This window comes from Haemaphysalis longicornis, unplaced genomic scaffold, assembly GCF_048455015.1.
Source record: "Haemaphysalis longicornis isolate Haplotype H1 unplaced genomic scaffold, Haemaphysalis longicornis Haplotype H1 scaffold_7, whole genome shotgun sequence".
NCBI lineage: Eukaryota > Metazoa > Arthropoda > Arachnida > Ixodida > Ixodidae > Haemaphysalis > Haemaphysalis longicornis.
Window position 1 is genome coordinate 1,714,449 of NW_027526422.1, and position 18,023 is coordinate 1,732,471.

General features: G+C 49.7%; 1 protein-coding gene and 2 pseudogenes across 1 annotated transcript in view; all 3 read left to right on the forward strand.

Moving 5' to 3' along the window:
• Positions 1 to 18,023, forward strand: part of LOC144144290 (uncharacterized) — a 216,761-nt gene that overhangs the window by 169,040 nt on the left and 29,698 nt on the right. The gene's annotated exons all lie outside the window — the stretch shown is intronic.
• Positions 7,133 to 8,821, forward strand: LOC144146103 (uncharacterized; annotated as a pseudogene).
• Positions 10,655 to 11,598, forward strand: LOC144146104 (uncharacterized; annotated as a pseudogene).

The window sequence follows — 18,023 nt, forward strand, 5'->3', positions numbered from 1 at the left end:
ATAAACGTGCTATAATTAATTCTGTGTTGGCGGCTGACGGCTTTCGGTTCGATTTTCGTAATTACTGGGCCAATAGGTATTCTTTACAGCATAAAAACTGAAAGCGAGAAATTTCGTGTCAGTACTCCTTTAAGAAAAAGACAGACGACGACACAAATACATCCACGCGTGAGAAGAACAAAATACAAGCGAAGAAAAAAACTAGAATGAAGAATAAAGGTCAATTAACAAAATCAGTGATTTCGGCACACTAAAGTTTGAACAATCACGAAACGATAAAACACAGTGTCATAAAAATTTCACAATACAAACGGGCAGATATAGATATATATGAGTAGGAACAGTAACAAAGGCGAGCAACATAAACGGAAATAGGGCAATGAAAATAGAATTAAAACTGGTCGGAACCAAGTCAGGGAGAGACAGAAGTCAGAAGGTCGCACATGTAAGACCGAAGGGGTGTATGAAACAGGTCAATATAATCAGAGTAGAGATTGGATTTTTCTTGAAGGCGGTACAATGTGCAGTGTCTATTGCATGTCTTACGGGTACGAAGTATCGGAGACTTACGGGTAAGTTTCGACTGTACTCTAAGATTTACATTTGCAAGCAACTCCGAACAAGAAATAATCCCGTGTACAAGTTTAAATAATAATAATAATAATAATAATAATAATAATAATAATAATAATAATAATAATAATAATAATAATAATAATAATAATAATAATAATAATAATAATAATATTAATCAATCAATCAATGTTTATTATAGTGCCCAGGAACAGCGGAGGCCTTCGTGCTGGAGCACTCAGAGGGGAAAATGCAGCACTGTAGTACATCAACAATTTGCTAATAAACACTCAGTGAGCAAAAAAAAAAAGAGAAAGAAAGACCTACAAAAACGGCAAAGAAGATTAGAAATAAAATAGTGCAATCCAACCGACTTTACACAATCAAGTCGTGCTGGCGCACAGACAAGGTATAAGACAGCAATGAAATGCATCAACAGCTGGCAAAAGAACAGTGAGTGAGCAAAAAATAAGAAGAAACTACAACTTCAAAGAAGAATAAAAATACCATAGTGTAATTTTAGGCAACATTACACAATCAATAGAAACTGTAATGTCTGGTCAGTTGCAAGAAGACATCTTACAATAAGCGTAACTATACGGAAGGGTGAGTGAAAAGAAGAAAGTTTTTACAAGATTCGGGAAGCGTACATTTTCAGTTTCAAATGGACGCATGAAGTGAATATGGCAACTTTTAATGATAAAAACGGCAGAAAAAGAAAAATTCTGCGATAATTACAGTCGCAGTATCAGCACAGTACATGAATAACCAGGAACAAGAACAAGCTCGGTGAAGTCAATGCACACGTCAGGACGATAAGTGAAGAAAAATGGCACTGCCAAGATGAACCCAGTGTGTCAGAGCTGACAACCCGGCCAAAAACTCCCGAAGAATAATAATAATAATGTTTATTTACGTGCCCAGGAGCAGCCAGAGGCCTAAGTGCTGGCGCACGGATAGTTACATAAAAGCAAAATTCAAGAAACATATTGCAAGAAACAAACAAGCGACAAGACACACAAATTGAAGTAGTGAAAATGACAGAAATAAAGCACAGGCGGAGCCTGGGTGCAGGTAAAAAGATAACAAAATTTACACCATCTTCCCGTGAGGGGAACCATGGGGTAGATGCGACGCATCGGCGGTTGCCGTTGCGTTATTCAAATCATCGGACGATGTCATCGGAGCGCCGGCGGCGGAACGACTGAGCGGAGCGGCGCACTTACCGCGTTTATATGCAGCGGAATGAGAGAGCGCAGCGCATAGCAGCGCATGCGCATGTGTTAACCGAGCGCAAGCGCGAGCGCAAGCTGCGCGCTAACGCACAGCTGGCACGGCGACGGGAGCGAGCTGACCGCGCTGACGCACAGATGGCGCTGCGGTGAGAGCAGCGGAGCGCACAGCTGCCGCGCTGAGGATGCGGACTACGCCGCGACAACGACGCGGGACAAGGCGAGTTAAAGAGATGCGTCGCATCTAAAAAGAAGATACCTTTGTTGCTCTGCTTATTGTAAAGACCACACAACAAGCAGAGCAACAAAGTTTGACAGTAATACAACAAAAACAACGGCAAGAGCGTAGAGACAAATGATACGACGAACAAATGACAGTAAACTGTTTGAAAAATAGGCAACTATCAGTTGTTTAGACACAAGCGCAGAGAAACCAAATTCCAGAAGAAAAAACGAACGACAGAGATATCATAGATGTTTATTATATTCAACAGCGCAGTGCGGTAAATTGTAATAGATAATTGTAAATAATAATAATATTAATAATAATGATGATGATGATAAGCTATTGCCTTGAGAGCCCTTACAAAACTTTTTTGAAGTGTCTGCTCATTACAGTTCTTTCGATTATATTCAGTTGCAGTTCCGATTGAATGTAGAGGTGCCATGATATGTGGAGGCTCTCTTCCACTTTATGCGACTCGGCGTTGCGTACACATTTTTTCTTGTTTAAAAAATAGCGCAGCTTGCAATGCAGGAGAAAAAGCAGATCTGGCGGCCCCTTTCCTTCGTCGGAGACTAGGCTGTTGCATCTCACATTTATTTCCGAACTTCCCCGTGAAAGATCTCCAAGACCGGCAGGCGCGGATCGTTTCGTCCGCACGCTTTCACATCTCCCCTGACGCGGACTGCGTTAGCCCGCGCTAGAACTGGCGGCCGAGTCTAAAGTCGACGACCGCGCTACGAACCCCAAGGAAATGCGGTGTCCCCGGAATGCGACGAGAGCTCGCTCAGTATTCATAACGCGAGAAACCCAGGTTGGATACTGATCTATCTTCTCTTCCCCATTACCCCTTCCTTTTCCTGCCCCAACCACCTTTGTACCACTACATCAACCCATATTTCTACCCCCTCCCTTCCCTTTCTCTCTTTGCGATACAAATGTGGTGCAGGCTGGGAACCTCTTTCCCTCTCACAGGCGTCTCCTGTCGTCGTCGTCGTAATCGTCGTTGTAATCGTCATCTCACGTATTCACGGTGCTCAAACTCCGGGAAAGTCGCTTACGCCTCGCGCTAGAACGTAGCGTGTAATAAAAAACACCGGCACACTCGTTGACCCCTTGCCCTGGAGCGCTTCGTAACGCGTACTAAAAAGACACGGGGACACTCGTACACGCCTCCCGCTGGAGAGATTCGTGCTTCAAAGACATGTCTTTTACGGCAAAGCTGTATACCTCTACTTCCCAATGGTTTCATCTCCGTTGGCAAAAACGCCAAGGTGCCAAGAATACACTTATACACTGCATGCGTCGCCCATCCCCAGGTTTCGCGTTAGTGGAGATGGCCCAGGACTTTTTTTTTTAATTACTGTTATGTTGTTCACTACCGCCGCTGCCACCGTTCCCCTCGGGCCTTTGGGGTGGCACAGTGTTAGGTTTCCGGTTTCATGGCGTTAAGCGCCGGGGTTCGATTCCCGGACCTTCCTAACCACAGTTGTTTCTCTGGCTTCGAGGCTTTCTGGTGAGACTGGACAAAGCTCGGCCTAACCAGCTCCGCTGCAAAAATGACTGCGAAAATTTTCCATCCCACGCATGCGGAGAGCACAAGGAATATGTTTCCAGCGTGTGATTATAGATTGCCCAATATACTCCCGGCTAAAACGTGAGCTGTACCACAAACCATAGCAGTACGGTATATGGCCTGACACTGGCCGTCAAAATAAGGTTGTCCGTGCGTTCAATGCATTCTTTAACTTAGCAGGTATCCCTTCAAAGTAATAACGGACGGTGTAAGCCTTTCACCGTGAAGTACCGGCTAGACCTCGGGGACCTTACTTTGTCGCGTGATTTCTTTAACCGGGTCTGTGGCTCTTCGTTCAGTGAATGGAGTAGCCGGGGTTTGCTGGCTTCTAACCCTCCCTCGGAATAAACCAGTTAACCGAGCTACCTACCTATTTTCTAAAAAACGTAGATGGGTTCCTATCCAAAAAATCTTTCAAAATACTCAGACCCAGGATTCAATACATTGCATGGCTTACACTGCACAAACCTACAGTGTCGATATAAACGATACGATGTTTTCTCGAATGTGTACCTCGTAAAAAAATTGGAAAATTCAAATTCGCTAGATACGAGGTTACAGAAGTTAAGCAACTAACACACAAACATTGAACATTTTAGCGAACAGTGTTTGCGAAATAAGAAAAAAATCCCAGACCATCGCCACTCACGTGAAACCTCCGGAGGGGCAAAGCATGCAGTGTATAACAGTATTCTTGGAGCCTTGGCGTTTTTGCCCACGGAGATTAATCAGCTGAGGGGGTAGAGATGTACAGCTTTGCTGAAAAAGTCTCGTGTCTTTGAAGCACGAAGCGTTCTAGCGCGAGGCGTTGGAAAGCGAGTGTTCCGGTGTTTTAGCACCGTGACTACAACGGCGACAATGACAAGGAGACGCAGAAAGCTCGAGCCCCTAAGGCTCTTCGCCCAGAAAAAATACATCAAGCAAATACACATAACCTATTACGATGAAGTAATGACTGATGATTGGCTTAACATACAGGAGAGCGATTGCGAATAAAACAGAATAAGATCATTGGCTCCAACCTACCATTAATGGCATTCAGTCTAGAAGGTGGCAAACTAAACAGTATACATGCAGACATTGCGGGAAACACTGTAGTCATTCAAATAAGCGCAAATTGCACAGCTGATATCAAGGCGAAACCCTTCAACCGTGTACATAAAACTATAGCGGTGGCTTGAAACAAGTAAGCCTACAATCAGTTAACGCGCTGAAATAAACTGCCACCACACAAATCCCTTTTTAGCGGGTGGCGTTTGGTAAAAAGGAGGAACCTCTCAAGACGTTCCGTTGAATTAAATCGTACACATCTAGAGAAGCGTCTTTTGCGTGGATGGACAAAATATAAGCGAGGTTGTTTTTATATATTCAGGCTTACTGCTTCTAAAGTTCGTATTTCAACCGCGATCTTGTGTTCTTATTTTGTTGTACACTGTAGCTACCGATGCCGCTCATTTATTGCTTTCAAAAGAAACTTACACGTATGAAGGGCTTAGCTCTTTGGGCATCCGCGGGATAGTTGCATGCCTTTTCTTAGCGTGGAAAAAATGTGTGCCTCGTTTAAATTGCTGCCTCTGAAATGTTCTATCCAAACATGGCTCCAAGAAACAAAACAAAAATCAGAGCCCCTGTCATTTAGCGAGGAAGATGGCTGAAATAGTTGGAGCATGAGTTGGAGCATGACACCTGTGGTTGGAGCATGACATCCTGCGTGGAAAAGTGCTTCCGAAAGCCGAACATGGTTCCAGGCATTTGTCCCGTTTGCTCCAAGTGGGCTTGTAGTCTGCGCAGGACCATCCGCTCCATCACTTTTCCAACGCAAGAGGTCAGGGGCCTTGCCGGGCTTGGGGATAATAAAGCGGACTTCCGCCTCCTTCCATTCCGGCGGTAGCTGCGAGCTCTCCCGTGCGTTGTTAATATGCTCTGGGAGAGTCTGCGCCGTCTTACCGTCAGGAGTCCTTTCTTGGAGCGCTCTTCTTGTTGCTCTCGTCGATAGCTAGAGCTTCGAGATGGTGAATGGCCTGTCCAGGTCCTTCACGTCCCTCCGGGGCTGGGTACTGTCCTTTTTCCATTTGGAGATATTTGTCTGCTAATGCCTTGAGTAGTCTGCTGCCATCACCTTCGTCAACGTGCGGTCGGTTGCTGTTTTACTACCTGCAGGGTCGATGAGGTATCGTAACAGCCTCCATGTCTTCCCCACTGATAGTTGGCCTCGAAGACTGTCGCATGGTTTCACCCAATTTTCCTTGCTAAGCTTGGCTGCATACTCGGATATTTGCGTGTTTGGTGGGGCTATGCGGCGGGCTGTTTCGCCTCTGCCGCTTCCGCCTTTTGGTTGACGAGTGTCGGGCTGCCCACACGCGAGTGAGCCTGGTGTCGACAAAAGGCGTCTGCGTTGTCGTCGTGAGTGTTTGCGTGAACTTCTCGAGTGTCTGTTTCTGTTTGTCGGCCCACTCCTTGTATGACTGTTCTTCTGTTATTCCGTCGTCGGGTTTCTCCTCGACATCCTCTTGCTGGGTGTATTTTCACATCCTGTCCCAATCAGTGATTCGTACTTTTCCTAACTTGGCTTGGAAGTTTTATTTATACCCCCATAGCGTGTGCGGGGCGTTGAAGTCGCCCAGGATCAGGAGCGGCCTGGTCCCCGCCAACCTCTTCGCCTCTTGCACAACGCGGTCGAAATCATGTTGCTTCTGCGACGGTCTGCAGTAAACGCTCATTATAAATACGCTACTCTTGCTTCCTATTTCTCTTGCATGTATTTCGATCAGTGTGTGTTCCGCTAATTAAAGTGATGAAAACGACGGGAAAAGAAGGGGGCCCTCCAGCCGGTATCCGGACATTTCGGTGTAGGACATTTCGTTTCGGTGCGGACATTTCAGTGCACGGACATTGCGGTGTGTCGACCAAGAAACGGCCCGAACGCCCTTTGCCTGTCTCAGAATCCCACTCTCAAAACAACCGCGCTATTTCCACTCTCAAAATTCCTCCTCTCAAATACACACCGCCCCGTCCGTGTAACCTTGACAGCGCCCTCTCCTTAGTGAAAACGATTGCGGGTTGGTTTTTGTTGCACCCAAGATATGGTGGCTAGCCACCATACCCAAGAGTAACAAAGTTGCAATGCCATCCCTGCGCGGGACTACACAATGGCCTCCCCCTTCCCCCCACCCTCGACTGAACAGCAACAAAGGGGTATTACTACTGGGCGTGCGCGGAGTCGTACAATGCGCGCACGTGCTTTCAAAAAGGTCCGTTCTTCCTCCGCGACAATATCCCAGGCTTGGCTGGGGAAAAAACTAGGGACAACAGTGTCTTCGAATTCGGTTTATCATGGCAACGCAGCCTACATAAAACATTTCATAAGATTTTCTGTATTTTGGGGGGCAACTGAGTGTCTGTAAAGCTGCTTTCTTTGTAAAGTGAGAATGCCTTTAATTTTTAGCAAATTTCACTGAGAATGCATTAAACCGTAGTAAACACCGCCCAAATGCCTTAGCTGATTTGCTTGCCGTAAAGAAGAGCGAATATTAATTAACTACCTCTTCTAAATAAAGAAACATGTACACAAGAATCCAATCAGTTGCCTGCATAACAGGTATTCCTTGAACGAAGTGTAAAATAAAAATATACAAATGCTCAATTCCTGAGAATAGCCACAAATGAAACACCGCATCAATCTAAAAATGCAACCACTTCGCTAGATTGTTGTTTCATAACTCACGTTATGCGGAAATAAAAATAAAACGGCTGTTTCAAACAAACAAGAACCCGATAATGCGGTCGCCGAAAAGCTTGCACGCCGAAATATTCGTGCACCGAAATGCCCGTGGACTGATATGTCAAAGCCTCCTGTATTTTTACTGTACAGGTCGCCACCCTTCAGCCATTTAGTTAGGCTGCCACTAGCGTGTGGCGCCACTTATTTTGCAATATTCTGCCCCGAATAAAGTGTTGGACTTCTTTTGTCAGCTGAGCAGCTGTCGTGCGCATCGGCTCTTACTGCGGGCCGGGGGCCGCTCGTGCTCCCGCACGCTCGTGCGACATGGTGTCAGAAAAGGCCGCGTAACGCCCCCTCATCCCGGACTCACCCCGACCGCACACCGCACGACGATGGCCCTCAAGGACGGAGCGCCGCCGACAATGTTCAGCCTCAACCTCCAGCCGCCCGCACCGTTCGACTTCACGAACCCCGGAACCTGGCCAGCATGGCTCAGCCGCTACGAGGACTACGCCATTGTTTCGGGCCTGACTCAAGCGTCCGGCGACATGCAGGTATACGCTCGTTGTTGTACTGCATGGGGCCGGAGGCCCGCCCACTGCTCGAGACGTGCTCGCTCGATGCCGCATCACTCGCCTCATTTCAAGCGGCTGCCACTCGCTTCACCGACCACTTTGTGCACCCGGCGAACGAACTCTACGAGTCGTCGCGTTTTCACCGACGCGTTCAGTTGCCCGACGAAAGCATCGACGCCTACTACGCCGAACTGTGTAAAATGGTGAAGCAGTGCAACTATCCGTCAGCTGAGGTGGAGCAAAGGCTGGTGCGCGATAGATTCGTCGTCGGCCTCCGCGACTCGCGCCTTTCGGACCAGCTTTGCCGGAACGCGAAGTTGACGTTCAAAGAAGCATGTATGCAGGCCCGTCAATCAGAAGACACCGACAAAGCAAAAATGTTGCCCCAAAACCGCGCAGAGCACTCCCGCGAGCTACCCCTCGACGCCGTACGCGATAACAAGTTCGCCTCTCGCCGCCGCAACTACGATAAGCCGCCTTCGCCCCCGCGGAAAGCAGAGCGCTCCCGCCAGCCGCCAACATGTGAATTCTGCGGTCGCGCGCCACATCCACGTTCGAACTGCCCTGCACGAAATTCCGCCTGCAACTTCTGCAAAAAGAAAGCGCACTTTGCTGAAGTGTGCCGTGAAGGCAAAACACAAGCTTGGTTCTATTCACCTACACGCTGTCGGGACGCCCGCCGCGGCAAAGTTCGTCGACGTCACCGTTGACAACTACACAGCGCAGTTCAAGGTCGATTCCGGAGCCGAGGTGTCCGCCGTTCCGAACGACTTCCCTGCGTTGCCAGCTAAGCTCGACCAAGTCAACACCCTGCTCACCGGACCCGGCGGTCAGCCGCTGCGTGTGGTTCGTACATGGCAAGACTTCGGTGGCACGGGAAAATGAGCTCTCAGCGCTTGTACGTGATCCAGTCTCTCACTGTACCTCTTATGGGACTGCCGGCGCTTCAAGCCCTTGAGGTAGTAAAGTTTCTCGACGAACTAATACTCCAAAAACAACATTGCGCGCGGAGCTCTTCCAAGGACTGGGCACCCTCAAGGACGAGTACACTATCCTCCTTAGACCTGATGCCGTACCCTTCTCCCTAATCGCGCCTCGCAGGATTCCCATCCCGCTGCTCGAGGTCGTCCGCCACGAGCTTGACAAACTGGAGGGAGGAGGCGTGATTCGGAGGGTCGACAATCCAACGCCGTGGTGCTCTGGTCTCGTTGTAGTCCGGAAAGCCGATGGTTCCTACCGGCTGTGCGTTGACTTGACTCAGCTGAACAAGGTTGTCCTTCGTGAACGCCACATTCTACCAACTGTAGAGCAAGTCCTTGGCCTCCTTGGCGACTCAACAGTTTCCTCAAAGCTGGATGCAACAGCCAGCTTTCACCAGGTTAACTCTCTGCAGACTCCCAAGAGCTCACAACCTGCATCGCCCCATTTGGCCGATACTGCTTCTACCGGCTCCCCTTTGGCATCACCTCCGCGCCGGAGTACTTCCAAAAACAGATGGCCAGGATCCTGGAGGGCCAGGAAGGAGTCGCCAATATGATAGACGACATTCTGGTCTTTGGGCGCACCCGCGAGGAGCACGACGCCAGACTGAGCCGGGTGCTGTCTCGCCTTACAAAAGCAGGCATCACATTGAACCGAGACAAGTGTCGTTTTGGTGTCTCCGAAGTCTCCTTCCTAGGAGTCATCGTTTCAGCACAAGGCATCAGGCCAAGTCCAGACAAGGTCGAAGCAGTCAAAGCCATGGAGGCTCCAACCGACATCGAAGGTGTCCGACGACTGCTCGGAATGGTCAACCATCTTGCCCGGTTTTTGCCTTGCATCTCGGATGTCACAGCTCCCATCAGAGCACTTCTAAGCAAGTCTGTGAGTTGGGTGTGGCAGCATGAACAAAATGCTGCATTCGAGAAAATCAAGGAACTCCTGACGTCAGACCGTTGCATGGCCACGTACCATCCGTCATACGCCACCACAGTTTCGGCTGACGCAAGTTCGTTTGGACTCGGCGCGGTCTTGCTGCAGACCCAGCCCTCTGTAGAGCGCCGCCCAGTTGCGTTTGCTTCGAGGTCAGTGACCGAGACAGAGCAGCGTTGCAGCCAGACAGAAAAGGAAGCGTTGGCAACGACATGGGCTATCCAACGGTTTGACGAATTTGTCCGCGGCATCACCTTTGATGTCGAGACAGATCACCTACCACTCGTTTCACTCTTCGGCAAGATGCCGCCTCGCATACAGAGGCTCCGGTTAAAGACCATGCGATACCAGTTCCGGATGTTGCACGTGCCAGGAAAGTTGCTAGCTACGGCAGATAAGGCGTCCCTCCCCCTGGACACCGTGGAATTGTTTGCAGCTCAAGTGGTCAGCGGCAGGTCAGAAGCCTTGCCACTAAGCCCACAGGACGTGCGACAGGCACAAGAGTCAGATGGGGAGTGCAGAGCCCTCACCTCCCTCTGCCAGAATGGTTGGACACAGATGTCCAAGCTGCCACTGCACCTCTCCCAGTATGCCTCAGCAGCAGATGAGCTCTCTGTCTGTTACGGTGTTCTACTGAAAGGCGCCAGGATAGTCATCCCACATTCCCTTCGTCCGGCTGTCTTGACGCTGTTACACAAAGGACACCAAGACATCAATAGGACGAAAGCTATTGCTCGAGAGTCCATTTGGTGGCCTGGCATTTCGGCAGGCATTACCTCTCTGGTAACCAACTGAGAACAGTGTGCTTCCACTCGGGTGAACCTTGCTGAACCCCTGAACTCCATGGTCCTACTTGGACGACCCTGGGAACTTGTCGGCATGGACCTGTTCCACCTCCGCAGCCAGACATTCATCTTGGTGGTGGACTACCACTCCAGGTACCCTGAAGTCGTAACCTTGAGGAGCACAACGGCTCAGGCAGTCCTTGACGTCCTCAAAGGCATCTTTGCCCGCCATGGGATTCCGCGAGAGGTCAGATCGGACAACGGTCCACCGTTCTCTTCGCACGAGTTTGCAGCGTTTTCGGCATCTTACGGCTTTGACCACGTCACCAGCAGCCCGCACTATGCACAATCGAATGGAGAGGCGGAGAGAATGGTCAGGACCATCAAAGAGTTGTTCCGCAAAGCAACAGATCATCATCTGGCCTTGCTCAGCTACCGGGACACCCCAGGAGTCGATGGCTTCAGCCCGGCCCAACTCTTGATGGGACGACAACTCCGAACCAAAGTTCCGAAACAGGACTCCCAGTGAGGAGCAAAGACGCAGCCTACAAGCGGAAACAGACCGCTGACTTTAACAGGCATCACGGCGCTCGAGATCTGCCATCGCTCCGAACAGGCCAGTGTGTCTGGGTGCGACCCGACCAGGTCAAGGCTACTGTGCTGAGCCCAGAACGACGACCACGAAGCTATGTCGTGGAAACGGAGCGGGGTGGCGTCCTACAACGCAACCGGCGTCACCTAGTGCATTTTGCACCTCCTGCACCAAGGGTGGAACCACCGCGGTCTGAGGAGCAAGAGCCACCGCGGCCACTTCCCCTTCCGCAACCCCGGCGTGCTACCGCAGTGCAACCACCCGGTTCCCTTGGACTGCCCCCTGCAGACAGTTACCGCAGTGGTGTGACGCGGACGCCACCCTTCAGCCGTTTAGTATTTAGTTAGGCTGCCACTAGCGTGTGGTGGCGCCACTTGTTTTGTACATATAAAGTGTGGGACTTCTTTTGTCAGCTGAGCAGCAGCTGTCGTGCTCATCGGCTCTTGCTGCGGGCCGGGGCCGCTCGTGCTCCCGCACGCTCAATGCCGAACGCATCGCGCGCTTCCCAATGGGCGTGAGTGGTACGCCTGCAGTGCCCTCCTGTCGCGAGCTGGGGCCCCGAGCTGAACCGAGATCACGCAACCGTAACTGACTTGGAGAGCGGCTTGTGCGTGGTTGCCAAGGCAACCGATGTTTGAGATTGTCAAAGAAATGGCGCTCGCGCCAGCGCTAGAACGCACAGAGCCGCGGCGGAGCATGTTTTGCCAAAGTTGCCGCTCTCCACCACGCGTCGGCCCGAGCTGAACTGGTCACATGATTGAAGCGCTGGGAAGGCTACCGATAGAGTGGCCGGAGTAGAAGGCTTGGTTGGCCGGTCCGGGCTCATGCGTTTGGCATTGTAAAAATACAGGAGGCGATGGATATGTCCGTACACCGATATTTCTGTGCACCTAAATGTCCTGCACCGAAATGTTCTACACAGGGATCCGGAAATTTCGGTGTAGGACATTTCGGTGCATGGACACTTCCCAGCCACGTCTGGTCACGGTGAAGTACCGGCCAGGGCCGTACCCAGGGGGGGGGGGGGTTAGGGGTTCGAACTCCCCCCCCCCCCGAAATATTTTCCAGGCAGCACGTAAGCAATACTTACTGTTCCTTTCAGCAAAATACCCCTTCCCAAAATCCATACCCCCCCACCCCCCGAAAAAAAATTTCTGTCTATGGCCCTGGTACAGGTGAACGTATGACTCGAAAAATCAACACGGCTGATGTTTAAGACGGGGCACGTGCCTCTGTCAAACCCGTGAATTGAAGTGTGAAAAAAAAAAGCAAATTGAGCGAACGCAAGCCTCAAACGCCCGCGTAATTCGCGCGTCGAGTGGGAGAGGGCAGCAATCATTGGATGACAGAGACTAGAGCACTGCGGGGGCCGGAATTTCTAGGCCCGACCCGACCCCGCCTGGTAGAGACACGGCCAGGGCCCGGCCCCAACCCGGCAAAGCATTAAGATAAACGCCCGAGCCCGTCCCGAGCCCGATATCACTTAATAAAATAAACCCGAGCCCGCGCACTGTTTTTTAGATCAGGCCGAGTCCACCAGACTTCAAACATGAGCCATAGAAGTTTAATCTTTTTAACCTAAAATATGAATATAAGGAGTATTTTGAATTTACATTTGTTCAATACTTGGACCTATATTTGTACAACATAAATATCCCGACCTAAAAAATGCATCTTTACGGGAAATTTCGGCAAAATAAGCGTTGCATTTACGACAGTCTTCGAACTTAAAGCACACTAAAAAGGGTAGCTCGAATGATGCTGAGAAAAGTGGATATTTTTATTAATGCATTTCTTGGACTTTATTAATTCATTCCACCTTTCGTTATTTCATTCAATTCGTGTCCCAAAGAACTCTCTTTCCTACTTGTTTTGACTCCAGCACACTCTGCCGAGAGCTAGTTTAACTTGTACTTCTACCCGCCGCGGTGGCTCAGTGGCTAAGGCGTTGCGCTACTGAGCACGAGGTCGCGGGTTCGATTCCCAGCCGCGGCGGCCGCTTTTCTGATGGAGGCGAAAAGCAAAAACGCCCGTGGGTACGAGATTTCGGCGTACGTTTAAGATCCCCAGGTGGTCAAAATTAGTCCGGAGCCCTCCACTACGGCGCGCCTTATCGCCCGTGTTGCGGCGGCGAGTTAAACCCCACAATCGATTAATCAATCAATCAACTTGTACTTCTCTCAATTTAATTTGTTAAGGTTCGTCGTCGGTTTCTACCAGGTGTCTATACAAGTACAGCTAAGTTCATCCCATGCTCACAAAGTTTTCTACGCAAAAAGTCGTTTTATTGGCAAAAAGGACTGCCTATTAAAGCTGTAAAAAAGACGCAAGGGTACGTTAGCTTATGATTGTTGTTATCCCCTGCACGAAGTGCAATGTGCAGGTCACACTTGCTCTTTTTTAGTTTGTAAAAGAGAGGGAAAAGACAATCATGTACTCTGCTACCGGAGCGCTCTCGTTTTCTGTCCCGTTATCTCCCACTACGCTGGCGGAGTCCATACATTTTCTTTTGTTGGCTTGAAGGCTTTCCAAGTGTAATACTACGTCATTTTGTTATTTTGAGAGACTGAAAGCACCTCGTTTTTTTTTGTTTTATTTCCCCTAAATGATCAATGAGCCTAAATATTGTTATCAATGATCTAAATTTGCGGCGCACGACTGCCGGGACTCACTGTGTGTCCGGGCCGGCCCGGGCCCGTGCATTGCACTAACTAGAGCACTACACGGGCCGCAATTTCTAGGCCTGGCCCCAACCTGCCCGATAGAGACACGACACGGGCCTGGGCACGGGCCGGGCCCGGCAAACTTGTAAAATGTGAGCCCAAACCAGGCCCGAGCCCGGCAGAATTCAATAAAATATGCCCGAGCGCGCTTGAGTGTTAAATGGCATCCCTCGCCTGACAGGCTATAAACATGAACTCGAAGAAATGTTAGCCTAAAAAGCGTAAGCACAAAGTGAATACGACTAATTTGGATTTAAATGTCTGTTAAACTTGGACCGAACTTTGTACAACTTAAAAATCCTCTCTTTAAAACTGTGTTTTCGTGGTTGTGGAACTTCATTTTCCACTTCATTTGCCAGTCTTCGAAATCAAGGCACACCGAGGATACTATAAATGATTCCGAGCAAGTGGATAATTTTTTTTAATATTGCAATTCTTCAGCAGATACTGCAGCTCTCGCTGTTCCAAAACTTGCTGAAATTTGAGCAGACTATCTGTCCGGTTTCAGCACTTCATTTTTGTCTTCTCATCTAGTTACGTTGGCAGCAGTAATTTATCTGCGCTTCTGTTCGGTCTTGCCTTTAATCATGGTTCTTAAAAAAATTCGTCCCCGAAGAAACTGGTCCTTCAAACTCTGCACACAGTGTAAAGTCCACGTCATGTTTGTTCTGCTTGTTTTTGTTTGAAAAGAAAAGTGAAAGGACAATCATGCTGTACTGTGTGGCTAGAGTGCCGTCGTTTTCTGGCCCACTCTCTCCCACTATGCTGATGGGTCCCCGACATTTTTTTATTGATGTAGAGTCCTAAGCGCAGTCGTCGTTTTATCAGAACCTTTAACAGCGCCGTAATGAATTTACACTTAACTTTTTTTTTCTCACTCGACCAGAAATATAAAAAAAAATATTTTTGTTGTCAACAATTTATAAATTGCGGCACAGGATTGCCGGGCCTAAGGGACGGCCCGGGCGGCTCGGGCTGGCACGGCCCGAAAGAACTTTGGTTCTAGCCCGAGCCCGGCCCGGACCCGAGAAAATGCGTGCTACCCGGCCAGAGCCCGCCCCGCCAGTGCACCGCTTGGGGCCAACACATCCATCGTGCCATTACATACAACGAGCAGAAACATCCAATTTCGTGCCGTTACATCCAACGTGCCAGCACATCCATCGTGCCATTTCATCCAACGTACCATTACAGCGTGTCATCACATCCATGGAGCAACTTCGTCCAAAGCTGTGTCATCGCATCCAATTTGGGCCAGTACATCCAATGCGCCGCCACATCTAACGTTTCATTACTTCCAGCGCGTAATGTCTTGTTTCCTAACATAACATAACTACATTAGTCTGACTCAACTCCGCGAATAGAGTGTTTTAGCGTAGCGGGCAGCTTGTGCTACGCCATGCCTTCTCTTCCACGTGTAAGTGTTGTTTGGTACGAGGAATAATTGCACCCACTACAGTTAATCAGTCCTCATTTGAGCGCCGCCGTGAATACGCCAGGTGGTGCAGACGGCGTTTCGAGAGACCCTGGGTTTTGTAATAAACAAAACATTGAGTTTTGTTTATTACATTAAGTTAGAAAACATTGAGTTTTGTTAATGCTACTGTTACGACTGAATTTTTTCTAACTGCAGTGTTAAGGGGACCCAGAAAAGCTTTGTGAAGGTGTCAATCAAATGCATTCAGGTGGTAGAACACATAACGGGGGATTTCCGAGCCAAGTGCGAGCCCCATACGTTGTACGGATAATTTGTAAACAATTTTTAAAGATCGCCTTCCTCAGCCGATGAGCGCGCCGCCGCAGCGAGCCGACCGCTGCTGACGCAACGGCGAGGCCGATCGTCGGTCGCCGGCAACGTCCCTGCCATTGGCTTCCGGTTGCTCTTCCTCCTTCCTGCGCGATCCCGAGGCAAAGGTGGGTCTGCAGCGATTGACGCGTGCCTAGGCGCAGGAATGTAGCTAGCGGAGAATGGAAGTCGAGCGTCGCGATGTCACATGACTATTCCCAGTGTTTCCAGCTGCTTTGAAAGAAGCAGAGAGGGAGGAGGAATCGATCGGCAAGGGGGGAGATGTGCACTTAATTGCTTCTGGCGCAGCTAATACTGAATGTAGATCAATAGTTCCAACGGCATTGCATCGCTATATTGGTACTACGCGACAATAAAGGCCTTTTGTAACTTTTACAAAAGGCTTTTCTGGGTCCCTTTAAACCGTCTAATTCTCCTTTATAAGTTAGGTGTCTACTTTGTTTAACAGCACGGAAGAGCGCTTAGTGCGTAAGAAATATTTTCCGCAGCAATCATGCACGTCAAAGCAGCATCCCCGAATATGGGCGACGTTGGATCGCTGCTCATTGGTATCTCTGAAGATCACATTCGGTACTTTTGTGAAATAGAACTTCGCTGCTCAGAAAAAAAAAATTAAAAGAATGTCTAAGTAACTAAATAACATTTCAAATAACATTTAGGAGGAAAATCACACCATCTTCCCGAGGGGAACCCTGAGGTGATGCGAAGCTTCGCAGATTTCCAATCCAATCCAATCCAAGCCAAGCGAAGCCAAGCCAAGCCAAGCCAAGCCAAGCCAAGCCAAGCCAAGCCAATCGAATCCAATCCAATGCCCCTCGCGAGACAGTGTTCGCTATCGGAGAGGAGAGGGGGTGAGTGGCGGAGAGCGCAGCTGGCGCGGCGAGGAGAATGGGGAGGGGTGGACGCCGACAACGCCGACAACAACGCCGGATGGATGCAGGGACAAGGCAAGTGAATGAGATGCGTCGCATCTAAAAGCAAGCAAATAAAAGATGATCGAGGAACTATCCTCAACCCATATACCCATATTTGCACGAGAAATCGCTTGAAAAGTATGCGGAGTCATAAGTAAACGTTAATTAATCCCAAGAGCACAGATTCCGTTTTTTAAAAAAATAGATCCTGAAGATCCTGTCCAAAACAAATCAAAATAAAAACAATAAAAAAGACAGATTTATATGTTCATGCACCGAAAGCTCCTTAAAACTCGTAAACATTTTATTCTGGACCGGGATTTCGGACAGAAGGTTCTGCGGAATTCCGATGGACGTTCGCCGTCGGGGTCAGCCACCTGTCTTCCCCGAATTCCTCTCGACGCACGGGAAGTGGGGAACGAGCGTGCATGGCGCCTGCTTGCGCGGGAGCTCGCCTAAAACTCTCGCCCTTGGATCGGGCCACCGCTGCCCTTTGTGTCGTAATTACACGCTGCAGCTTCGGCCAGCCAAGGCAAGGGGGTGCCAAGGCACAATTTTTTCCCGCAGAACGCGTGGGAGCGAAGATCACGGGATAGGAAATGCGAGGGTGTGGATTAAAAATCCTCAGTAGGATCCTCTGAAATCCTCAGGCGCCCAAAAACCGCCACAGGAGCAAATCTTGATGCGACCGCTTTTGGTCACAGCTCCGGACGAACTTGTCAGGTCGGGAGGAGGACAGGAATGCTTTCCCCGACGCCCTGTGAAAAGCCTGTCGGCTAGGCCCATACAAAGCGGTGCGACTCGCTGGCGTCGGCGGAGGGGGACACAACAAAGCCACGAGAGGGGAAGGGGGTCATCGTCCCGACAGGGTCTATCAATGCTGCCATCATTACATTTTTCCTTCTTCAGAAGGGTGAGCAACTACATCCAACATGCCATTACATTCAACGTGCCACTACATCCAACGCGCCACCAAATCCAGCGAGCAACTACATCCAAAACCATGTCAATACATCCATCGCGCCATTACATCCGACGAGCCAACACAACCAACGTTGGATGTAATGGCACGTTGAATGTAACCCAGCCGTTTCAGTGCCTTGCCCTTGCGGTGTGCTGTTTTGTCGCCGTGCGCTTTCATCGCTGTGCTTTTCTGTCATGTGCGCTTTTGACGCCGTGCTGTTATGTCGGTGCTCTTTCGTCGCGTGCTGTTCTGTCCCTGCACTAGGGCGCGCCTCATCGCCTGCGCAGCGTCGACACGCCACATCCCCGAACCAACCACCGCGCTGATGACGGTGAACGCCCTGCGGGAGCAGCATCCGGGGGAACGAAGAAGCAAGCTTCGCCGCTGCAGTGGCACCGCCCTGCACTCAGCCCGAAAAGCGAGCTTT